Raw genomic sequence first — 13,018 nt, forward strand, 5'->3', positions numbered from 1 at the left:
TAAAGTAAACAAAAAAAGGGGCAATGACACAGTTAGTGCTAGGCACAATATAGCACTTTGCTTTTATTTACTTTGAGCCATGTTGCATAGCAGCACGAGCTGCTGTGCAACGTTTTTAAAAAAACATTGACAATGCCAATAGGTCTTGTATAGGCGAGACCTATCAACTTTGCCAGTGCTTGCTTTCTCTTGGAGCTTAGGCTTGTTGGAGAACAAGGATATCAGAGCTGGGTTAGTGGACCTCCAGTATATGCAAAAGAACATGCCTTGATGCTCTCCAAGCCTTGTGCCCCATGACCTAAACATCCTCTGTGGCTCCTCTGGAACGATCCATTATTTAATTCTCAGTGAGGGCTCTGGACAAACTGGGAGCATGTTTGAGACACAATATAGGTTGCTGGGGGCAGATCTTTAAGATTTCCACTCCAGGATTTCTGGGGGTACAGAAGCTTGCAGCCCAAAGTTGTCATCCTCATGGGTTTAGACCAAACATGTACATTCAGTACCGCTACCACCATACTCCTCATGCCAGGTCTCTCATCACAGTGTACCAAGAGACACAACTATAGGGACAGAAAGAAAATTAGACTGAGTGTCCTGTTGCATATGAAGTGATGTGAGTGTTGATGTCAAATAGATGTTCACTCAGAGGATGTGAAAAAGCAGGATTGGAGGCAAGGGTATGTAAGGACTCACATGGGAAGTTGCAATATGAACAAGGAGGAATGGAGGGAATAGGGAACGTGTAGAGTAAGATAGGGAGTAAAGGAGGGGAGCATGGGGGTGAGGACCAAGAAGGGATTGGGAGCAAGAGGAGTCAGCGACGGACAGAATGATAGAGAGTAACTGAAGAAGAGAGGGACAAATAGGATTTGACTAAGGGATGAGGGAAGAGAGTGGCCATGTAAAAAAGGGACAGCAGGTTTGAGTGTGTGATTGATGGAGTGATAGTGAGTGATTGAGTGCTATATGTTCAATGATAATGAGATAGGTGTGGTGGAGGGAGTAATAGGGAGTGGGCGAAGAAGTCATTGGTATGATGGCTGGGGAGTTTAAGAAAAATATATGAAGTAAGGAATGGATGTGGAGTGAAGAAGGGCAGAGAGTGTATGACAGATTGAGGGATACATAGCGAGGAATGAGTAAGGGAGAGACAGGAAGAAATTAATGGATGGCCATGGAATTAATGTTGGAGGATGATGCAGTCAGGGAGGGAAGGCACTATAGGGATTGATCGAGAGATGCTCTTGCTGTTGTTGTCCTGTCAACAAAAACAATAGGATAAATTAATGCTTAAAGTTTATGGCCAAAAGACCAGTTCAGGTAAAAGAGAGGTGCAGATTTAATAATTTTTCATACAGTGCAACATCCAACTTTTCTGTGCTGCATTGCACAACAGGGAAACTCAACACAATGTTGTATCTACAAAGATTGGCAAACTACTAGTGCCACTCCTCGCGATCACCATAGTACAGAAACGAGTGTGAGCAGTCTAGCACAGGCTTTACAGTGGAGGCATACCCATCTAATGCATCTTATGCATAGACACTCTCAGAAGGTAGCTCACATGGAAATTGTGGTGTACATTTTAACCCATGTGGAACTTGTCCTGTTTTGAGACATCAACACATCCCCCTTTGTATGCTCCTGCTTCAAGAATCTTAGCAGAATGGACTTAGATTAAAAACAAGACTGATCCACCTCAGTAATACCCCCTTGACACAAAGTGATGCAATGCTTTTTTGCACTGTGAAAAGGACACCTTTCTAAATTCAAAAAAACATTTTATGCTGCATAGTAAGTAGCATGCACCACTTTGAGCAAATCGCCACTAAATCTAGGCCTGACATGTACCTGATACATACTTGGCTGCAGCACTTTATTGAAAAAAATCAGCCATGTGAACAATCGTTCTCGAGGCTTTATTTCGCTCCCATAGAAGGCACAGGGTTGAAATGTCATGTCTAGGCTACCCAGGCTGCTACTTATGTTAACGCTACAATCCCAAAAGAAGTTCATGCAGTCCTTATCGCCTTGGATTTGAGACTGTAGGGCAGCTTGAACCTTTCCACACATCTTGGGGAGTCAGTAAACATATTCAAAGCTTAAAGGTTCTTGTATTCTGACCCCTCGGATTGTCAGACATTGTTTTTGTTGAAATGCCAGTCGTGAGGCCAGGAACGGTGTTTGGAGCATTGTCTGTCAGCTGGATTTAAGGCTCAGCAGTGAGGCCAGATATGTTTTCTCTAGAGCTCCTATTAAAGCACACATAGCCTTTGAAAACGACAGGCAGGCAGAGTTCAATAACAGAGATCCATGCTATGTAACACGCCTCTGTTTTCCTGCTGTTCCACAAACAGTGCTTAATTTGAGTAAATGGTTGCCAGTGGAGCTCACCAGCACTCATTTTTTGGGGTCTGTCACTTATTTTTCCTCATCAGATATCGACCGTGAGCAAGAGGTGGAAAAACACAAACAGTAAGGAGGGAGGTAGAGAAAGATGTAACAATAGGTACATAAGGATGTAGGGAGAGGATGTGGTCCGTCGGCTGCGCTGCCGCCTCTGGTGCAGGAAATCAGGGTTCGAGCCTCGAGGTCGCCTCCACATCCTGTGATTCTGGGCAAATCACTTAATCTCCCCGTGCCTAAATGTGTAATGTAAATACGGTGCTATGTAAAGCGCTCCAATAACTTCGGGTCGAGTTCGCGCTACATAAATATGCAAAAAAAAAATAATAAAAAAATAAGGGAGAAAGCAGGGACAAGCGAGAGTGCGATTAAGGGGTAGCAGTGTCTTGTAGTGTGTTAAGGAGGTCTGAGGTGAATTCAACACTGTGCAGCCTTGGAATTCGGTGCACGATTTTTAATAGTACTGGCAGAGGAGAGCCATGGATACAAGCACTCATTCTTTTACGAATTAGGCACTGGCCACAGACGTTGTTCCTGTGCAGTTACCAGGCCTACCTTCTGTGTTGTAATTTCTGTCAAGATCAATTTGGATTCAACTGGAACTTCCAGAGATCTGAAAGCTATCCATGTACATATTCAGCCTCATAAATGAAGGCCTTCAAAATACATTCCCTTTTCCCAAGGGCTTTCTTTGATGTTTAGGGAGGAGGAATAGCTCTCACTGCTGCAAGCGACAACAGTGAAAACACATTTTTATATTTGTTATTTCTCCCACACCACATCAGAAAGAATTGCAAAAACGTATCTCTTTAGATCATATAGTTTTGGAAGAACACATATTTAGAGTTTTCACCAATTTTAATTTTAATTGCATTATTTATTTGCAGTATAATAATGCATACAATTATTCAGATATCTAACAAATCCATTTAGTAAAAATGATTAACGAGAACATTACTTACATAGGTCTTTCCCTTGTAAATATATATATATAGAGATGTATCTATATTCGCTGAAAAAACAAGGGTTAAAGTGACATTATAGTTAGGTGTTGAAATGAGATAAGAACTAACGTTAAGAACCAAAAAAACACTGAAATTTGTCACTTCTATATTATTAAACTAACTGTAACATGTGCCCCATCATACACTACTTATGACCTCACATTCTACATCATCCATGATTTATACGCAGAGCCACTGGAAATATGTGATAGTGTGGCGATTTTTGCATAGTTGTAGATTTGCCAAATTTGCAAAATAATCCATCATCTGCTGCGTAATCTGCAGATTTTAACCCCCCAAAAAGTTTTTTTCGAACGCAAACAGTTAAAAAAAAATAGTAAAAATGCAGCAGCACATGCTGCCGCGCAGTGTAAGGTTCTTTGCAAAGGTTGACTGGTCACCTTTCTGTAGCTTACTGCTATGTTTGTGTGTTAAACTGGTACTAATGAGGTGCAAGCAATGCCCAAACAGTGTTAACACGTGTTAAAATGAAACAATAAATGTAGTAATACTATCACAAAATGTGCCACATAATGCTGCATAATGTGCTTCTTCTTGCCGCATTATTTGCTCAACCCTGCTGCATAATGTGACCCTCTCCTGCTGCATAATTCCAGTGGCCCTGATTATTTGACACCATTGATGATATCACTAATAATATCATTGATGAACATCACTGATGATATGGTCCAGTTGTGACAGCGACCTATAGTGTTTATGGACTTAAAGTAATTCCACTAGACATACCTGTGCCCAATTTCCTATCACCAATCAAGTGATAATGGGCTTAACCTTTGGCAACATGCAGGACATACAGCATATCGTAAACTCACCCACATTTTGTGGATATGACCTTATTTTTTGTGTAATTTACCCACCTAACAAACAAACTGTCACCATTGTTTTTAATTAGACTACCCACTTTTTAAACATTGAACACCTTCTAAAAAAGTGTTCATTCGCTATTTACCTTAATGGTGTCACCCTCCTAAAAACTTCACATGACCTGCAATTTTAAGTCAAGAAACTGAGAAGTATGCATTTACCATTGATAAGACACCTTCTGCCAGACCCTATGGACAACCTTACATAGCTCGGTAAAATACATTACACACATCCCTGAAATTAGCAGAATGGCATACAACTTTAAAGCTATGCCTACAACCACATTGTGAGTTAAATCATCTCTAAGTGGGTCACCCCGCATTCTACCTTGTTCAACAATGTTCACTACTTCAAAATCTTCAGTGAAGTTCTGGAACTGAACATCCACAGCTTATGAACATTCACTTTACAAAGAATTTGTATTTAGAACATTATAACAATTATTTAACATGGGCACATGCTCAGACTGCTCAGTGTTTAGGCTTCTCTGGTGGATAATCCATTGTAAACAGAAGCTTTAGCTTTTCTCAAAGTGTTTTGCAACAGACTGCCAAAAAGAGAGAACTAGGATATTTGCTTGTTCCCTGTGTCCCTTTGCCCAATACTACTACCCTTCTTACAACCCAACCACCTCCCCCCACTTCTTTTTAAAGGACTTTTAGGATGATATTGCACTTGTGGCTGAATTTAAAATGTGCTTCATAGTAAACAGCTTGTATCTCTTCACTCTAACAACAAGCCTTCCCACTCCAAGATGCCAGCCAGGAGCTTGTGGCGACAGAGAAATGTATTGGGTTGGGGCCACCTGTATTTAAATGTGACGCCGACAGAGCAAGCACTAGTATTTGCTCACGGGGATAAAAGCGGCATGAGACACTTACTGTGGGAATGATACCCCCCTGCTCTCCTTTTCCAGCCTGAGGATTACCAGTAAGTACTTGGACGCCCTTCCAGCATCATTATGGAGTTATATTCCTACAATCCTGCACTCCTTGATTCCTATTTCATATTTATTTTATAATAATGACATAATGGGGGACCAGTCGGGTTCCTCCTGGATCATATTTTTGAGCCTTATATGGCGTTCTCTGTCTCTATTTTCAGGTTGCAAGAACTATTCAGCTTGTGAGAGGTATTCATGCCTTCAATTAATTGTGAGTGTTTATCCAAGCCCATGAGCTGCTTTGCAATACATGAACTTTTCAGCTCACCTTCTAATAGATACAGTTTTGGCTGACCTCTATTGGGGCACTCACAACAAATGTACATTCTTCAGAGTCTTCATGCTCCTTAGCCATTAAGAAATAATTACATCTTGAGATGAGTGTATCCCATCCCAGCTGTACTTGGATCACTTGAATTGGACCCCACTATATATCCTCAGACTAAACAGGAACTTCTCACTGATTACCTGCCTAAAACTATGGAATCTTCAAACGGTTTTTGCTGAAAACATTTTCCTCTTTCATCTATTCTTTCTGGCCACTCCCTCTCCATCTGCCACCAAAGCATCCACATGAGTGTACCACTAGTGTATATAATATTGTCTCAACAATACGTTGTAGTTCATCACAGAATTTCATACAGAGCATGACTCACCTCAGTTTTATTCTCCTTTTTTCTTTTCTTTTTGCTATATGTAATGTGATTGTTATTGTTTTCTTTGTTTTATGTATATATGAGAAGTCTGAAAAGTTTCAGCACTCTGTCTATCATCTCCTTGTGTTTGCTATGTTCACTCTAAGTTGGCAGAGTATGCCCAGACATGGCCTGGCTGATGAAGGGTGTTACCCAGAAACCGGTCCCAGGATGCTTGTTTCCATTTCAGGGAAGACCTGGCATGGCAGTTCAGGCTGGACTGTTCCCATGAGGCACAAGGTCAAGACTGATTTGCATATAGCTGGGTCTGAACTGAGATGGTGAAGTGAGCTAAAGAATGATGATGGATTCAACCCAGATCTGTGATCATCTCCTTGTGTTTGCTATACGTATATGTCCCTACTTTTTCTCTCTAATGAGGTATATGGTTCTCACCTGAAAATGGGTCCTTCTGTTTTTCAGTGTTACCTACAGATATAAAAAATAACAATATTTTTTAAAACAAAAACCATAGTAGGATAGTGTCAAATGTGAATCTCTTGTGGGGTCCCAGGCGTGTAAACAATTGATGCCACTCTTTATTAACCTGCCGGTAATCATGTTGTCTAACACCTAGCAGAAACCAGCAACACCCTGTTTATTTTTACTGTTAAAACCACCTCACTCTAAACACCATTCATTGTGCGGATTGTGCTGAAGAAAAAAATATGTATGATGTCTTACTAGAGCAAAGCCAGATGCATCCATGTGACTGTTCAATCTTGTAGTGACTTATTTCAAAATGACAATCATATCTCTTACCCTAACCTGTCCTTTTTCATATATCATGCGTGTCTGGCAGGGGGGACCATCCTGTTGTCACACACTTATGAGGGGAACAAATAAATAAATATATTATACATATATATATATATATATATATTATATATTGTAGGCTTTATATTACGTCTTTATGAATCTTTGGTATGTGATAAAGTGTAGGGATTTGCAGGTGCTCACAACAGAGGAACTGATACTCCTTCTCCAAGATTATGAGAAGAATCAATTTCTCTGGTGTGAGCATCCGCAAATCCCTACATTATATCACATACCAAAGATTCATAAAGATACAAGATCACTACCAGGACACCCTATTGTGTCCTCAAAGGATAGCCTCCTGGAGAACACTCCCATATATGTAGACTCTTTTCTATTCCCATTTGTGAAGGATTTAATTTCCTATATAAAAGATATAAAGGATTTTTAAAGGGTGATCAAAAGAATAGAATGAGAAGAGAATATGATTTTGATAACATTGGAGATTACAAGTCTGTACACAGGCAGTGCAATCATTTTTGAAGAGCAGAGCCTTAAAATTTCAGGAGCACAATCAGATGACTTTACAGCTTACATCTTTCTGTGTCAACAATATTTTTTTTCTATTTGCAGGCCAGATGTATCAACAGAAGCGTGGTACTGCTATAGGCATGTGTTTTGCCCCCAGTTATGCAAATCTTTTCGTAGGCTGGTGACAGAAGCACATGACCTGGGCAGAGGAGAATGACCATTGGGTTGATAGCTTAGCCTTATGGGCAATCTATATTGATGATCATTTTATTGTTTGGAGAGGTATGCAGGAGTTGTCGAGAGGTACATTGAGGTTCTCAATTGCAACTCTGAATCTCCATTTCACCAGCTGTATAAGTAAAACCAGTGTACCTTTTTTAGATTTAAAGGTGTATGTAAAAAAACAATCAGCTGCAGACTACATTATACCATAAACCCACTGCAGTAAACTCCCTTTTGCATGCTTGTAGCTATCACCCATGTAGCCTCATAAACAACATACTGTATGAAGAGCAATTACATGAGACAACATCTATTGAGTGATACAGGGAATAGGAGAAAGAAGGGGCAGGACGGGAGTACAGTAAGAATGAGAACAAACATTTCTTCCAGTGCATCTAAAGTATATCAAATATTTAAACATAACTGGAGGATCTTACAAACTGACCATACCATTGGTCCACGATTGACATCTGCATCACAGGTAACATAGAGGAGGAGTTCCTCACGGGAGGATCTTTTGTTGCATAGCCACTCAAGGAGTACCCCATAAAGAGAGATTTGATAACAGTTTTTTTCCATGCATGCGATGCAAAGCTTGGAAACAAAGTGACAAAGTGAAGGACTCCAAAATCTCAGGAATCAAAAAGAACAGGAGGATTACCAATTTGCTCAATTGCAATTCAGAATTTGTGATACACTGCCTGCAACAAGGCTTTCGCACCTTCGTTGGCCATCGACGAAGGAGCAAAAGCCGAAATGCGTTTGTTGTTGCTTTGAGGACATTCATAACTTTTTGCAACTACCCTGGGTGTGCTGACTTATGTTCCGGGAAGGGGAGCATTGGAGCCTTGATATATATATATATAACCGTGCACTTCCGGGGTCAATGCTGACATTTATTTGTCAGAATAAGCAGACATGTTTCAGGGTACTTCGAATGTTTGCGTGAGTGCACCCTCATGCCAGTGCACCCTCCTTGAAGGAGTTTGGCAACATAGGTGAAGTTGTAAACGGATTTGTAAAAAATTGCCTGAATGGTTGCAATTTGCAGTGATTTGCCCGGTGTGACGCTCCTCAAAGGTCAACTATTATTTAGCCAGGGAAAAAATGTCACTGGACAGACTTCCTGCATCTCTGCGTTAATCAACTACAGAATGATGCAGTTGTATTTACATCGCATGAAGAGACTCTTCAGTGCTTGATGGGGTGTGTAGGAATGTTTACACACCTTTTAATAAGGAAGAACTGCTCCTGTGAGAGCTTGTGGCAGCCCATACAGGGCAAAACAACGAGGAAGGACACTGAAGGTGATTATTAGCATGTTATAAAACTAGAATGAATGTGACTGTGGCTAGTTATTTAAGGCGGATTTTTGGCAAGATTGCTCATTTAGTATGAAAGAAACATCTACGTGTTGTCGCAATCTAGGCACTTTAATATATAACAACAATAAACATGCTAATATGCTGGCCAGAGAAATAAGCATTCATCTTTGACGGCCAGCCCCTCCTCCCTGCCTGTGTCTCATTCTCCAATGGGAGCGCAGTTTCATGATTTTAAAAGAAACTGTGATTGTTATGTGTCTTCGTTGTTACAAGCATTAATAAAGGCAAAATCACTAAAACGTGTCTGTTTATTGTGACAAATAAATGGCAGTATTGACCCTGTGAGTGCCCAGTCTTTTGTGTGGAGGATTTCTCTGAATGTTTATGTGTGTGCACCCTAACCCTGGTGTACCTACCTTGAAGGAGTTCAGTGACATAGGTGAAGGGAAACTGATAAATATATAACTGAGCATATAGAGTATCTACTTTCAGTTGCCAGTAGGTAGTTCTAGTTAGGACCTAGATTCCATAAGAAGAGCATTTTTTCATTTGTCAATAACTTTGGTGTTGTTTTTATGGATCCTCATGAAATGTTACAAGCTAATTTTCCACTCACTTTGGCTGCTGTGCTTCAGCTTTTTAGCCCTGGGGTGTCCCTATGGGAACCCCCCTCCTTATCTTTTTTTAAAATGTTTTTTCAGTGACTCATTTCAAGATGGCTGCCTACACTTCCTGGTTTAAAGTATTAGCGGCCAATCAGATCTCAGCACGAGATCAGGAGGGGTCCCGGATCCAACACAGTCCTATATATATGTATATATATAACTGGCCATTCCTTTAAATAACTCCAAAACTACTGAATGGATTTACACCAATTTACAAAAAGGTCGCCTTCTGGACCAACAGCTACCTTTCTGCCAAATTTGGTGTAATTCTGTTCAGTTGTTCGGGCTATAGTCCTTTCTAAAATCTCTCTGGGAATTAACCTGGGAAAAAGAATTTTGGAACTCCCCCTTTTTCTCGTCCCTCGCTTGACATATCACCACAAAACTTTCAAGACAGCAACTAGAGTGAGAGAAGAAGCAGGTTAGAAATGAATCTGTCAACAAACAACCGAATTCCACCCTCGACAGACACATCCTGCCCACTATAATCCAAAAACGTATCTTCAAACGGATTAAAGAAATCAGGCACACTTTCATCCTTCTTCTGTTAACAAGCTGTCAACTTATCCCAACTTACCTTATTGAGCGGAATAAGAGAGGGCATTATATGTACTAATGCGGCATGGCAAATCAAGTATCTTGGCTCAGGGCTTATCACCTGGCTTCCTTTCCTGATCCCATCCTTTAATGTGCTCCCATGTGCCACCCAACTCTGCAAAATGATCTTGAGTACGAACCTGTCTCCATATATCAACCGGTACAAGAAGATCAAAGAACATTTCAATATCAGCAAGGGTCATTACAGTAGAAGAGGCAGCCTCGGTCAACTTTTTATAATAGGCAGTAGGATTTTTTCTAGGATCAGGCAAATTAATCTTAAGGGATAGAACCGGAATTCTTTTCCACAGAGTATAAACCCATTGTCCCTGAAAACGGGCCACTACTGCCCATCTAGTAACATTACAGCGCTGGTCCATTATCTAAGGTATTTCTGGGTGCTATATGGGATGGACCTCCCACATCGGAAACTGGGATACCTGAGTAGGGCTCCTCTCATGCAATCTACCCCTGTAAGCAACTAATGTTGTAACATTCCCAAAGACTTGGCCTGGCTCCATGTCACTAGCGTACACAGATCTCTAATATCAAATAAAATGTGAGGCGCTTCTGTCCCAATGTGTTGTTGTCAAAGACTAATCAATGTAGCAGACATATGCTTAAGGGCATGTTGTTGTATAAAAAGCTCGAAATCTCGCATAACTTCCCAGACATCCTCCACACTATAAATGGCATTACGAGCCCACTGTGCAGCCTGGTCAGCGATTACCTTTTTCTCTTCATCCCCAACCCCAGATCGCACTAACAGGTCCATGAGCTCCTTAAATTTCATCCAGTACCTATCCTCAAATCCACGTGCTAGTGTCACAACACTCAAAGATGTTGGGGGATAAAAAACCATGGAAGGAGAGGCAACAGAAGTAACAGGTACAATCGTCGCAGGTGCTTGTACCGGAGGGGAGAGAACAGAGGATACAGGAGTCGAGACAGTCGGTGTGCTAATAGTCACAGTTGCCAAAGATGGCGAAGACAAAGAAGGAACAGGGGGTGCCGTCGAAACAACAGTTGTAGATACGGAAACAGTTGGAGCAGATGCAACGGGCTGCTGCGACTGTAAGGGAACAGCAGGGTATATCCTCTGCAGGGCATATGGGGGCGGGGGTCGAGTATCTAGCAATTCCCCCACAATAGTATCATTTTCCTCTTGGGTCAAAACAGATTTATCAATATGCAACCAAAACCTCCTATCTTCACATTCAACTCCTGCCTCCTGCTTCTCTCTAGCATATGCTCCAGCTTTCAGGGTCAATGTTTGCATTTTCCCCTTCCGTGCATCTTTTTCCATCTTCAATTTTCTCTGTTTAGCCCACTTCTGCCACGTTCAAAGAGAATCAAACATTGACTGCCTACTTTGTCTTTTAAACAACTGTTCCTGTAAAAACCCAATCTTTTGTTCATCAAAAGTGGACGTCAATAGCCACTGTAACTCTGCATTGTACTTCGTATATATGTGCCATAATGTACTAAACATAATAAGGCCAAGACCATGTTTCACATATATATCAGAATTAAGGGTGCCTTCTGGAGGCCCCGACTGAGCTTCTTCCAATCGAGCATCTGCAGAACAACAATGACAACAGAAAGACAAGAACTTACTAACACCAGGCATTTTCAAAAAGAAAACAAATTTGTTATTTTTGCCTGGAAAAGCAATTGCAAATGCTTTTATCAAAAACTGTCCTCAGACCGCACCAAACTCAAACCACACTGGTACCATATCCACAAAGAACCAAAACAAACTCACATGATATGAGTAGCACAAAAAAAACAATTCTCCACTGCCGACTCTTCAGATCAGACTTTCAGATCAAAGGGTTTCGCCGTTCAGGACTCCAGTCGGGATAACCACTGGGCGAGGCACTGTCTGGTAGGACGGAAGTGGCAGCTGCGAGCAATTGATACTCATGCTGCAGTGATCCCTCAACCGTCGGTCCAACCCGATGATGGCCTGGACCCCCCCATACGCCGAAGGGGATGGTTCAATTACCCGAAGGGTGCCAACTGAAGGAAGTGGCCCTATTCGGGCCACCTGGGTCACTAATGACCACCGCTAAGCCTTCCATACTAAATGAAGAGTCGATCAGATAGTAGAGAATACAAACCAATAACTGTTTATCATATACACTCAGAGGGAAACCCAGTCACTAGGAGTGCTGCAGAGGGATTGACATCAGCAAGCATAAAGATACCTTATGAACATTTCAGAACCAAATGAAGACACACCCACAGTAACATTTTCCAAGCAGATGCAGCTGAACAGTGAAATACCAAAAAATAAGTTTTGATTCTCATATCTCACGCTATCTAGTACATCCCAAGGTCGTTTCACTCTACACCCGCCACCAGACGAGTGAGAGAAGGCCTCTATCTAGTGGGAAATGTATGCGCTAGTATAAACAGTTTATTCATTAATGAAGCAAAACCCAACCTTGGAGAAACAAAACCTAACAGAGGCCTTTTCTCAGAAATAGGAAGGATTGGTTTCGATCATGATTCAAAATGGCGTATGAATAGAAAATGGTGCCACGAATGCTAACTTACATAAGATAATGCACAAGCATAAACATTCCTATTCTAACAGACCGCTCGGGGCGGACTGCCACCCCCCGCCCACCATACCTCCTTGCTATGCCACTTGAGGCAGGATGCAGGCTCTACAACAGACACAAGAGTATATATATATATATATTTTTATCTTTATTTAGCAGCAGTCAGTGTATACAGAAAGGTACCAAATGTAAGATCCATAGTACTTCACAATGAACGCATAACATGTGGTCAATGAATGAGACTATGGACTATCGTAACTGTCCTCTTTAACACAACAATAAGTTCCAAATGTACTGTGCATGATCCAAAGTATCCTGCCTCCTCTGAACTGCACAGAACAGGACAAGATTGAATAAAGATACAAAGAAATAGGCAATTCCAAGGCTGTCAGCCTCCAAGGCAAACACAACAAGAT

Source organism: Triturus cristatus, chromosome 5_1, assembly GCF_964204655.1.
Source record: "Triturus cristatus chromosome 5_1, aTriCri1.1, whole genome shotgun sequence".
In the NCBI taxonomy this organism is placed as follows: Eukaryota; Metazoa; Chordata; class Amphibia; order Caudata; family Salamandridae; genus Triturus; species Triturus cristatus.